Genomic DNA, 12,307 nt, shown 5'->3' with positions numbered 1-12,307 from the left:
AATTTCAATCTTCAAATTATATCACCAAAATACATGGGCAAAATAAAAATAGTATTTTTCCCCTATGGAAATTGATTGATTTTTCCTGATAACCATTGATTAATATGTATAAAACAATGTCTGTACATATTCACTAGGGAATATAGTAACTGCAGTCCTCCTCCTTGGTGAAGATTCCCCTCAGTCACCAGTTGAAATCCCACAATTTACAAGACAATTCCCACAAAACAATCCTAAACAAGAAAACCAGTTTTTAGAACAGACTGAACAGGTTTTAATGCAGATGACAAGAAAAAGGCTTCCACACCAATTCAGGGGTTCTTAAATTACCTTCATTTCCCCAGAACACAGCAGTTTACACTAATTCCCACACATTGCACAGATACACACTCTTAGCTTCACCTTTTAGCCCAAAGGCACAACGAAAACTCAGATGCAGCACTGAAGTGTTAATTTCAACAGCTTCTTCCTCTAATTTTTAATTTAATCTATCCTAAGGATCATCTCAAATGCAGGCTGCTCCATGAGTTCCAGCTTTCAGCAGCAGCTGTACCAGGTACAGCCACCCAGGATTACGTTTTGTCTTCACACACATTTCCACTAAAGATTACTTAATTTTGCTTCCCAATCTCAGTAGCAACTTGTTCCTTCCATGCCAAAATACAGATAAACATTCTGACTCGCTTTAAAACAGATTCATGTGAGTTATGATTAAGACAAAGCCTAGTGGTAAAACATCAAATACAAATTATTATAGTGAAGAGTGAAAGACTGACAGAAAAACAAAGAAAAAAGTCAACAGAAGTTCCTATTATTCTGAAAACAAAGCTAATCTTATTATTATAGAATAATCTATTGTAACTAATTAAAGGGCAACACTAAAAGAAAAAAGAACAGTCATCCTAAGGCCACTTTATCAACTTGTTTGTACACTTTAAAAGTCTTGCATGTTTTCCTCCTTGAAACTGGATAAAACAGCAGCTAAACGAATTGTTGTACCATCAGTAACCAGTTTATAATGCTGTTTTCCAAGTCTTGTGTAGGCAACATCTGCAGAAGAACATGACAGTTTCATTTGCAGAAAAGTTTGTCTCCCCATGACCTTTCCAGCCTTCCACAAAGGAAACACAACCTGCTTTGCCTGGGACAGGCTCACATCAAAGCTGCACAGTCTCAGGCAACTGCAGAGATAACAGAGAGCACAGGAGCTCAGAGAGGACTCTCAGCTGCTGGGGTTACTGTCAGCTACCTTTTGATTACCACCATAATTCTGCATATAACAACCCCACATTCTTTACCTGCTCTCATCACTAAAATCAGTGCTGGATGGGATTCAAGAGGTCACCTTGTCAGGCTGCCACTCCTCAGATAGGAATGAACAGCATCTCCTTTCTGACAGATGCCTAATTTGTTCTTGAAGATTGTCAGGGATGAGTCCCTTCCCTAATCTATTCCATTGGTTTGTTATTCTTAGAATCAGAAGTCTTCCTCCCCAAGTAGCAACCCAAGTCTCTGGTCCCATTATTTAAGTCAACTAATGCTCATTTTAGTCCCTGTAATCCCTTATCATCTTTATACTCGTAGTAGCCTAATGCATGGGAATAACTTCTTTTCTCTTGTTAAGTCTTAGCATCTTAATTTATTCAGTTCTTGGATGTCATATTCTCAGGCATTGGCTACTAAAAGCATCTGAAAAAAAAAAAAAAACCCTTCTTGATGTCCAGTGCCCAAAACTGAACAGAATTCTAATTAAATCCTACCAGTGCTGAATCCAGCAGAAAAATTATTATTTACCCCCCCTGCTACACCACAGCAGAACATTTCTTTACCTGCACCAGCAGAGGTTAATCACAAACTGAGCACTCATCAATCAATAACCTGCACATCCCAGTTCACTCACCTCTTGCAGAATTTTAAAAGCATATTTTGAGCAGAACATTTGAACAACAAAATTCAAAATGCACTACACACAGAGTAGTAACAGAGGCTATAGAGCTGAACAAGTGCAAAAAACAGCCGGCTTTGTGATTTATACAAACTGAAGTGGAAATGACAAGATAATTAATAAACTAACTGAAATCTAGAAGCCTCTAGGATATAGTGCTTAAGCCTGAAATAGAAAATGAGAGCTGATAAAAATTCAGAATTACTTCTTTAGCCATTAATTAACAGTGTTCCCATAATGGAGCTGTTAACACCAGAGTAAGAACTGAAACTGTAATTTGTAACATTTGCAAAGAGCTTCACTGAGAGCGAGAGACCAACACATGTCAGCAGTCTGTGAAGGTTTCCTGGGTGAAAGCTGGCAATGGAAAACAAGTTTAAAATGTAACAATATTAAATAGTTTTTGATATAATTAAAAATGGAACTCTTCAACTTGTGGCTCATTAATTGGGAGCTACAATTCTATATATACATTATCTATCAGGCCTGCTTCTGCCATACTTGTAAAATGAAATTTATCTTATTTAGCAAATACAGTTCTGCATCAGGCATGATGAGGAATAAGGAGCACACTGACAAAGATGAATTAACTGCTATGGCCATGCCAAGGTTCATTCCAAACTGTAAGATGGCACCTTAAATTAACAGCTTGGATCCAACATCACGGTTTGTGTTCTCCTGGTGACAGGCACTTCAAACCCTCCACAGGAAGCACCTCAGAATTGAGGTGGTTCTGTGCCAGGGCTCGCTGTCCTTATATTAAAGGGAAATAAACAACAACACAGCAACTGAATTAATCTGCCATTGAAAGGAAAAGAAGAAACCACAAGAGGAGAAATAAAATTAGTCCCAACTTCTGATACTGTGACTATGTTAGTGGTTCCCAGCTGCCTGCACCACTGCTTGACAAAACCAACATCATCAGGCATGAAGGGTCCTAGACAACGGCAAAAATACACCACCACCTCCACCAAGTTCTGGAACTTGGTAGGGGAAAAGGTGAAGAAAGAGGGGAAAGGACTTATACCAAACTAAAGTATGAAGTTCACCTCTTTACAAAAAAGCTAGTTCCAACAACTGAATGACAAAGGTACCTGTTATACATCCATTTTGTGCCTACACTGGGAAATCTGTTACAAATTAACTCTGCCTATAAAGAGCTTCCACTACAAGAGCATCAGTAGAGCAGCAAAGGGGATGCAGAAGACTGCTAAAACCTGAGGTACACCCGGGCATAAAAGAACCACAAGAGAATTCAGCCACTAGCAAAAGGAATTTCTGCTTGAAAAGTGTATTAGAATCAGCAGGGGGGAAACCGGTAAACAACTTGGTTGATTAACCAAAAATAAAAAGGAACTGTACTCTTTTAAACAGTAACTTTATTTTTCTTCTTTCTGTATTAACCTTTCCTCAAAAAAAGTAGACAATAAAAATACCAGCATACTAACCCAGAACACAGACTATTTGCTCCTGTGAAGACAGAAAGACTGGAACTGCCCAGTTAAAAAAAAAAAAAAAGAAATCAATAGCAGATACCTGTGTGCAAGTAAGAAAATGGTGGCAGATTTTATGTTTTCATACTATCTTTCATAGAAAAAGAATTTAAAAGATTGCCTGAAATCAGTAAGAGGAAATTCTCTTTTGATGATCACAGAATTTCTCAATCTCAAGGCTGTAGAGTATTACTGAGAATGAACTTGCCTCAGTATTCATGCTGAGCATAAAACCTACAACAGACAGGATGAAACAGGTATTGATTGATGTAAATCTCCACCACTGGGTGTAACTCAGACATTGGGATTTCTAAGTCTCTCACTAGTACCTTCAATAGAGTAAACTTGGATGCACTGCTAGGAGATTACCTATGAAATGCTGATGGAGCAGAGACCTTACTGGCTACTATACATCTCATGGACTGTATCACTGAAGAGTCCAAGCAGTGCTTAAGGCCTGGGAAAAGAACTGGATACCTGGTTAAAAAGGTGCATTCAGACACATCATTTAACTCATTCAGAGCCTCTGCTAAACTAAACTTCTTGTATCGCCCTGAAACCTAATTATTTACACAAAGAAAACAGGAAACAAGATTAAAAAAAAAAGAAAGGAAAAAGGAAAAAAAGAGAAATAATCTGCTGTTTCAAATCCTTCCTACAAACTTCAATGGGACTACAGGAAAAAATTATCTTTGCCTTCCAAAGACACTTTAGAGGCTCAGATAGTCTGCTCCCTCTCTCCTCCTCCAAACCAAAATAAAACAAAAGCAGGAATTGTGAATTTCTGTATGTGGGTAAACAATGCAAGGCCCAAGCATGGCAGCAGGAAGCAGGAGCAGTTCAGAGTCAGCAGAGCCCTCTGACCCCTTTCTCACTGTCCCAAGCACTGGAACAGCTTCAGCTCAGTCACTTCTATCTCTACAAAGGCAACAAGTGCCTCATTTAAGGACCCCTGACACATACACAGGCTAAATCTTCCAAATTTATTGTTCAGCATAGCTGGATTGACAGCAGTGGCTGCAGGACACTGATGCAGAGGGTTTGCTTATACACTTCTGGGCAAAAGGAAGGAAATTACTTTAGGGTCTTGAAATGAGTTAAATTGCAGTTCCATGAGCAGAGAAAGAGCCAACATTAGAGGGATTAACTCTAAACTGACCTATACTACACTGTTACCAAGTTGGAACTCTGCAGGAAAATGAAACAGAGTTGAATGATTGTCAGGTTGCCTTCCCAGAAGAAAAACGAAAAGTAATGCTTCCATGCAAGAGGAAGCTAACAAAAACTACTTATAACTTCTTTCATATGCTCATTCTGCACTGAACATGACAAAAAGGGGCAGAGGAATAATGCAGAAAATCAGAGGAGAGGAAAAAATCTTGAAGTTATAGGCAAAAAAGGAAATCCAGTCCAGGAGACTTCTGCCAATTCAGGCATGGACTGCTGTAGAGCTGAAGAACATTTAAATTCACCCAGAATTCAGACTACTGCAAGTGAATCACACCTCCTCTAACAAAGCCTGCTGCATTCAGCACTTGTTAATTACCTCTTCCATTCAGATTTTTACTTGACAGAAGTTGCCTTCAAACCCTGTACAGCAGATTTCAAAAACTATCTTCCATTTGCTTCCTAATCCATGAACCACTGACACCACCACTGAGCTGCATCTCCATGTTTCAAGCACTGTCAGAGCCAGAGAAAAATAAGTTTCTGTGGTTCTCCTGTCACCTCAGAAACTTTTTCTTCCACACATGATTCCCCGAGTCAACTCCCTCCATCCACACATCCCTCTGATGTGCTGAAAGGTGTTTTGAACTGCTGAAATTTGCATGGGGATGCTTGAAAAGCTACTACACACCTGGGTAATCACAGCTGTCTCTCTTGTGTCTGCTTTAATACAAATCCAGAAAACCAGATCAAGCCACACAAAGGTTTTGTGCTTTTGGTTGTTTGATTATGCTTTTGTGGTTTTTTTTTTTTTTTTAATAAAAGCCCTAACACTCAGAAGTCTGCCCAAATACAAGATTTTTATCCCAGCATCAGGAGCACAATGCTGGACAAGCAATAAACTCCTACATTAGGAAGCTTACACAGTGGAAAAAACACAGAAGTTATAAAGGAATGGGATAGAGAACATAAACATTAAAGGCTACAACCCCAAACATGCAGCTTTTAAAACTGTTCAGCCCCTAAATAACCATTTCTTCAACAGTTTTTCTTATTAGCCATCAACCTCTGCCTGAATATGGAGAGCAGGACATGAGGAATGAAAGCTTTTACAAAGATCTACTCTATCATCTCCATAGAAGTCCTTCCTCTCCTACACCCAAAAATCCCCTATTTAAACCCAGGTATCTATCTGGATACCATGTTTGCCACTTAATTTCCCATTCTTTCAGCTTCCTGTCTTTGTGACAGACACAATAAACCACATTCATTGAACACTGGTGGAACATACAACTTTCAAGGCTTTTAAGTGGCACTATATACAAACCAAGAGACTCACTTCAAATTACTAACAATTTATAAACTCTGCTGTTGCATTAATCTGCATCATGGTTTTAGGTTTGTTTGTTTTTTTCCCCCCAAACACTTAGAATAAAAAAGACAGCTTTTAGCACATATGTATCCTGCAAAAGTTCAGGGACACAAGGATCACTGTAGTTCAGGTGCTAAATAAATGCATTCTAAATTGACTTTTAGAGTGGTTTTTCACCATTTCTGCTCTTATTCCATACAGGAACTCAAAGTGATGCAGTAAGGATTTCTTTGTTGCAGTTTTTAAAATTCTGACCTGTAATTAAAACCTTTTCAAGAAATTAAGTCACTATGTCCAGGGTGTCTGTGGTACTTGAAACTTTAGAATTACACCAACATGAGATGAGAGGAAACACACATTTAGTCTGGAAACCACATCTGATGGAGCTAAATATCAGTCACACCAGGAAATAAAGCTGGAATATGAATCCAGTACAAATGCCTTTTTAAGCACCTTCTGCCCAGTTACTGACATTTATCCAGAATGTGAAAATACACTTTAGGCAGTAATCTACATAAAATATAAAGGTACAAAGGTCCAATTTAAGACAAATAAAACTACATGAGACTATTCAAATCTTGTGTGTTTTTATAGAAATTTAACTGCAAAATTACAACCTATTTATAGTTACCAATATTCTTCAAAACTACACTTTGAGAAGATAGAAAGTTTTTTTTCATAGAGAAAAGCACTTTGATATAAATCCTAAAAGATGTAAAATGAATGGGAAAAGCCTGTATTGTAATTATTAGTATTATATCAAAATAAAGACCATTGGAGGTCTACATACAGCAGTGCCTACCAGGGAAAAAAATAATTGTTATACAAATGGCAAGAAATAAATTATTAATTCTTTAGTTACCCTTCTAGTGGAGGAAAAACCAACCCACCACATTCATAGATGCGTTAAAAAACCAGAACACTATCTCCTAAACCATCAAAGCCACCTCTTGTACTACTTAATCTCTAGAAAACACTCCTGCTTTTCTCTCCTCCTATCATCCTCCCCAAAATATCTATTAGCTTGTTTGAGTTCAAATACTGAGAGCCTCCATTCAATTATTACTCATATGGCAAACCATTATATTACAAAAAAAAAAAAAAAAAAAAAAAAAAAAAGAAAAAAAAAAGCCCTTTCCACAACAGGTAACACACTCTGAAACAAAGTCACATCACTAGATATCTTGAAAGAATTTTTAAAGCTATTGAGCAAATAACACATTCAAGACATGAGTGTTATTCTAATATTCCTTTCTGGATGAAGTATTCTAATAGGCTACTAGTTAACTGCTGCGTCCCTACATATGCTTAGTACCTTTAAAACCCGAGGCTGAGGCCAAAACCAGCATAGAGCTTTTGACAAATAAGCACTATGTCATTTTCCTTTCATGTATACATTTTAACCTTCCTGCAAAACAAAAGGTCAACCAACACAAACATCAACCCCAGCCATGTTCCATGAAAATTGCATTTGAGACATAATCGCACAAAAGACAAATTAGTTTCAGAACTGTTTTTCTCTTGTTGTGTTACCTGTAGAGTTTTACAGTACTGTGAGAGACAATTTGTCCAGCAACCAGTGTCTCTTCCCTTTTTGTTCTGTTAAGAGGATCCCAGATTTTAGGTCCATTAAATTTCCTGCATGGATTGATCTCAAAGATACACACACACATACTGTACAGAATTTCAGCCACAAACCCTACTTTAAGAAATCCAAGGGTTGTGCTCCCCTTCCACAAATCACACCACACAGGCAAAGGTGTTCCTACAAAAGGGGGCAGGGTAACAGCCTGATTTCAGGGGTAACAAAAAAAGGGACAGGTGGAGAAAGGAAGTGGAGGAATTTTGGACATGGACAACATCAGTGAGACAACAAACTGTTCCAAATAGCTGTGTAACATTTAATGTTTTCTGGCCCAAATCCAGTTGCCCTCCTGACCTTACCCAAGTTTAACAGAACGAGAGACGATAAAGGCAGATTAGCTTCGAGGAATGTGAGACTTTTCCAATTAATCCAAGAGGGGGAAAAATATATCAAACAACCTAATGCCAACAGAGTGTGAATTTTAAAGACACACTGCAATACCACTTCACTCTTACACTAACATTTGCATTAAACATTTCAATATGAATTCCCAAATGCTTCTCTTTACAAGTGAACTTTTTGTTTAATGCCTTTACTACAGCACTGCTCTTATCCAGTGAAACTGACAAAAACTGGGCTCCAGGCTGACGCTGCTCCAGTGCCAAGGCCTGCAGGATACGCTGCTCCCATAGCACTGGAATAGGACTGACTGCGAGGCAGCTAACACAGAAATAACACTGTTTCAGCCAGAAAACAAAAAAAAAAAAAGAACGGGACAGCAAAGAGTAAAGTCTACCCCTTGTCCCAAAAAAGCATCACCAGTGCACAGGAGGTCTGGGAGGAGAATAGATGTGAGAACTGGACACGCACAGCATATGCTCCACAATTAGTTGCGGGGATTTGAGGTGAACGATTCTCTGTTACAGCTGCAATTCTCACTGTACTCCAAAATCAGGTTTACAACCGGAAAAAGAAAAAAATATCACATTTCTCCAAGCAGCGCAAAGGCTTCTGTGTGTGATCCAACTTCTGTGGCACCACCGGGCCGACCCGAGCCGCGCTGAAGGGACGCCGCTCCCCTTCCCCGCCGCAGATGCCGGGGGCTGTCCCCGGGTCAAGGGACCGGAGCGCTGCCCCGATTATCTCTGGATCACACGGTCCCAGCGAGCGCAGTACCAGAACAAACCAAAAATAAACCCCCAAAGCCCACACACCTAAAAAAACCCCAAGCCCTAAAGAGAAGAAACCTCAACCACTTCCCCTGCCCTACCGCTCCGGCTCCAAGAGGCAGCCACGGATTTACGCGCTCGCCTGAGGTGGGGAAGGGGCAAAGCCAGGGGGCCCGGCTCCGGCAGCGAGGGGACACCTCCTCCTCCCTTCCCTTTCCCTTTGTTTACTTTACGGACCGTCCCGCTCCACCTCGCCGCCTCCCGACACATCCGGTGGGACCGGCCGGGGCTGCGGGGCGGGCAGGGCGCAGGGGGCGGCCGGATCCCCCGGGGTGGAGGACGGGGCAGGCGGGCCACAGATAACCTCTCCTCGCAGCCTCCTCCTCTGCCATCCCCTTCCCACCCTGCCTTCCCGCGGAGGGAAGCGGCTCTGCCCGGAGAGACCCCCAGCCCACCGCGCGGTGCCTCCTGCGCCCCGGTGTCCGCGGCAGCCCCTCCCCGGGGACACAGGAACGGGCGGCACCAGGGACAATCTCCCCTTCCCTGCGGAGCCGCCGCCGCTCCCCGAGCCGGGGGCTGGGGCGGGGGACACGGAAGGAGACGCCGCTGCCCCCCTACACCCGATCCCCGTGATGTAAATCGGGGCCGCTTCGCCCACCGCCTCCCCGGGCAGCGCTCGCCACCGGCACTCACCGCGCTGCGGGCACGGCCGCCTCCGGCGCCGCGGCGAAGAGAAGCCGCGGTGGAGGAGGACGAAGAGGAGGAGAAGGCTCCGGAGGGTCTGCGCGGGCAGTGCCGCCTCCCTCCTCCTCCTCCTCCTCCTCCCCTCCCTGCCTCCGTCCCTCTCTCCCCGCCCTCCCGGCGCGCTGCACCATGGGATGCGGCGCTGCCCCCCCCAACATGGCTGTGGGGGGGTCACGGTGCCGCCCCTCAGGGAGCGAGGCGGGGGAGGTGGGGAAGGCGCGCCCGCCTCAAGGGCTCTCCCCTTCCTCCTTCCCTCCCTCCCTGCTTCTCTCCTTCCCCGGGGCAGCGCAGGTCCTGACGGGATCTGGAGAATTTGCTCGGGAAGAGGTGAAGTTTAACCCCTTGTCCTGGCTCAGTTGTTCTCGTGTTCGAACACTGGGATATTCCAGTTGTGGGGCCTCCCTCCCTGGAGGTGTCCCTGTGCCTGTGCTCAGGGATGACCCTGCTTGAGCAGGTTGGACCAGATGGCTCTGGGCAGAGCCTTGGCTGATAACGCCAAGCTTATGGGTTCGGTGCCCGTGTGGGCCATTACGAGTTGAACTCGGTGATCCTTGTGGGTCTCTTCCAACTCAGAATATTCTGTGTTCTGTGACCTACTGTGATCCCTTCCAACCATACCCATTCCATGGTTATGTGAGTCTGTGATAATCTCTTTCAAGGAAATAATAGGAATTTACTTTAAAATGACCACAGCATTTGAATGCACATGAGTCTTTGTGTATATTTAATTAAACGTAAGTCTTAAATCACAGGATCATGGTATGAGAAAGGTTGGAAGGCATCAAAGTGGGGTCATCTGGTCCACCCTCCCTGCTCAAGTAGGGTCATCCCAGAGCACAGGCACGAATTGTGTCCAGACAGTTCTGGAATATCTCCAGTGAAAGAGACTCCACACCCTTCCTGTGCAATGGTGGAACTTCCTGCCCGTTCCTCTGGTGCCATTGCTGGGCACACCGAGCAGAGCCTGGTCCATGCTGTGGCCCCTCCCTGCAGACACTGACAGATAGGGATGAGGTCCCTTCTCAGTCAAATCTTCTCAAGGCTGAACAGCCCCAGCTCCCTCAGCTTTTCCTCATAAAAGAGAGATGTTCTAGTCCCTTCATCATCTCTACTGAACCCACTCCAGGAGCTCCATGTCTTGTACTTAGCAGCCCAGAGCTGGACATTCCAGATGAAATGTGGAGTTGGCCTCTTCTCCCAGGCAACCAGCAACAGGACAAGAGGAAATGGCCTCAAGCTGCAACAAGAGAGGTTCATGATGGACACTAGGAAGAATATTTTTCATGGGAAGCATTGTCAAGCATTTGAACAGGCTGCCCAGGGAGCTGATGGAGTCCCCATTCCTGGAGGTGTTCAAGAAATGACTGGACATGGCACTCCGTGCTGTGGTTTCAATACATGGTTGTGTTTGCTCAAAGGCTGGGCTCAATGATTTTGGAGGTCTCTTCCAACCTTAATGATTCTGTGATTCTGGGAAAGAGTCATTTTAAATGTCTCTGTTAATCTTTCCCTTATCTCTCGTGGCAGCTGAACTCAGTTTTTGCTCTCCTGCCTGTCCCAGGCAGCTGGAGCTTGAGCAGATCCCAGATTTCCACCTCTGGAAGTTACCGTGTGTCTGGAAACTGGAGGCAGGGCCACAGAATCATAAAATACCGTTGTAGTAAGCACATTTCTCTCTCTCAGGATTTTTCATAGAGGTGCACAGAGAGAAAGAAAGAGAAAATTTATATTTCTGCTTCTTGTTTTACCTATGTGGAATGTGTTTGGAGAATTGTTTACCTGGGGTGATTGCTTGATTGGATTCTGGTGAGGATTGTTTGAGCCTGATGGCCAATCCAATCCACCTGTGTCTGGACTCTTGCAAGAGGGTCACGAGTTGTGAGTTAGTTAGATATGGTAGTTAGAAAAGCAGGTATGTAGTTTTAGTATCTTCCTTTATATAGTATATTAATGTATCATAGCATAGTTATAATAAAGAAATCATTCAGCCTTCTGAACTGGAGTTGGACAACATTATTTCTTCCCACTGGGTTCGCCTGCATTTTACAATATATCCTGAGTTGGATGGGACTCACAAGGGCCATAAAATCCAGCTCCTGGACTGCATCTATCAAGGATTGATGGAGAACTACTCAATATAATCAATGGTATTTGGAATGTGAATTTCACTGATAAAATCTGGGCAGTTTACTTCAGGGTAAGACAAGTCCCACTCTTAAACTTACCTACATTTATTAGTTTACCAGGCACCATAAGGAAACTCAAGGGGCATGTGGAACAAGAAGGGACCTAGATTGTAAACACAGTTTTTCAGGTGAATCCCACCTGAAATGTCCCAAGCCCCTGCAGGAGCCAATCCATTAGGTAAGCTCTGAGCATGGTACAAATGCACTGCGCACCATATAAAAATGATTCCTAGAAACTCTCTTTTAAAGAGCAGTCCAGTATTCCCATCCATCTTTTGCAGAAATGCTGGGACATAACCAGCAGGCTGTTGGATATCCTGGAGACAGGTTACCAAATACTCTGTACCCTTTCTACTGAAGTTGGATCACTATGCAGAAATTAAGGAAGGAAGGAGGGAAGAATTATTTCAGTTATTTTATAATTATTGGTCTTGGGATCACTGTTGGTGCTCTTGCCAGAAAGGGTAGAAATGTGCAAATTAAAATTACCGATGCCAGAAAGTTGGGAGACTTCGATAAGGATGATGTTCATGGTAACACACAGGAAAAATCTGGTGCTCCTAAGGGCTAGAATGGTAAAAATGGAAGGAAATTACTGAGAGAAATAGGAGCATGTGTTATGATTAATATACACAGAAGGTGTGGT

General features: G+C 42.9%; 1 protein-coding gene across 3 annotated transcripts in view; it reads right to left on the bottom strand.

Annotated features, from left to right (window-relative positions):
• The window catches only part of PTK2 (protein tyrosine kinase 2), a 194,823-nt gene extending 185,267 nt beyond the window's left edge, over nucleotides 1–9,556 (bottom strand). For 2 of the 3 annotated variants that reach the window (XM_068180039.1, XM_068180049.1), the window contains exon 1: nucleotides 9,425–9,556. The gene's annotated coding sequence lies outside the window, so the exon portion shown is untranslated. The remainder of the gene's footprint in view (nucleotides 1–9,424) is intronic. The other variant, XM_068180099.1, reaches the window with a different exon arrangement.
• Between the last annotated feature and the right edge of the window lie 2,751 nt (nucleotides 9,557–12,307).

This window comes from Anomalospiza imberbis, chromosome 1, assembly GCF_031753505.1.
Source record: "Anomalospiza imberbis isolate Cuckoo-Finch-1a 21T00152 chromosome 1, ASM3175350v1, whole genome shotgun sequence".
Taxonomy (NCBI): Eukaryota; Metazoa; Chordata; class Aves; order Passeriformes; family Viduidae; genus Anomalospiza; species Anomalospiza imberbis.
This window is presented reverse-complemented; position numbering and strand designations above follow the sequence as displayed.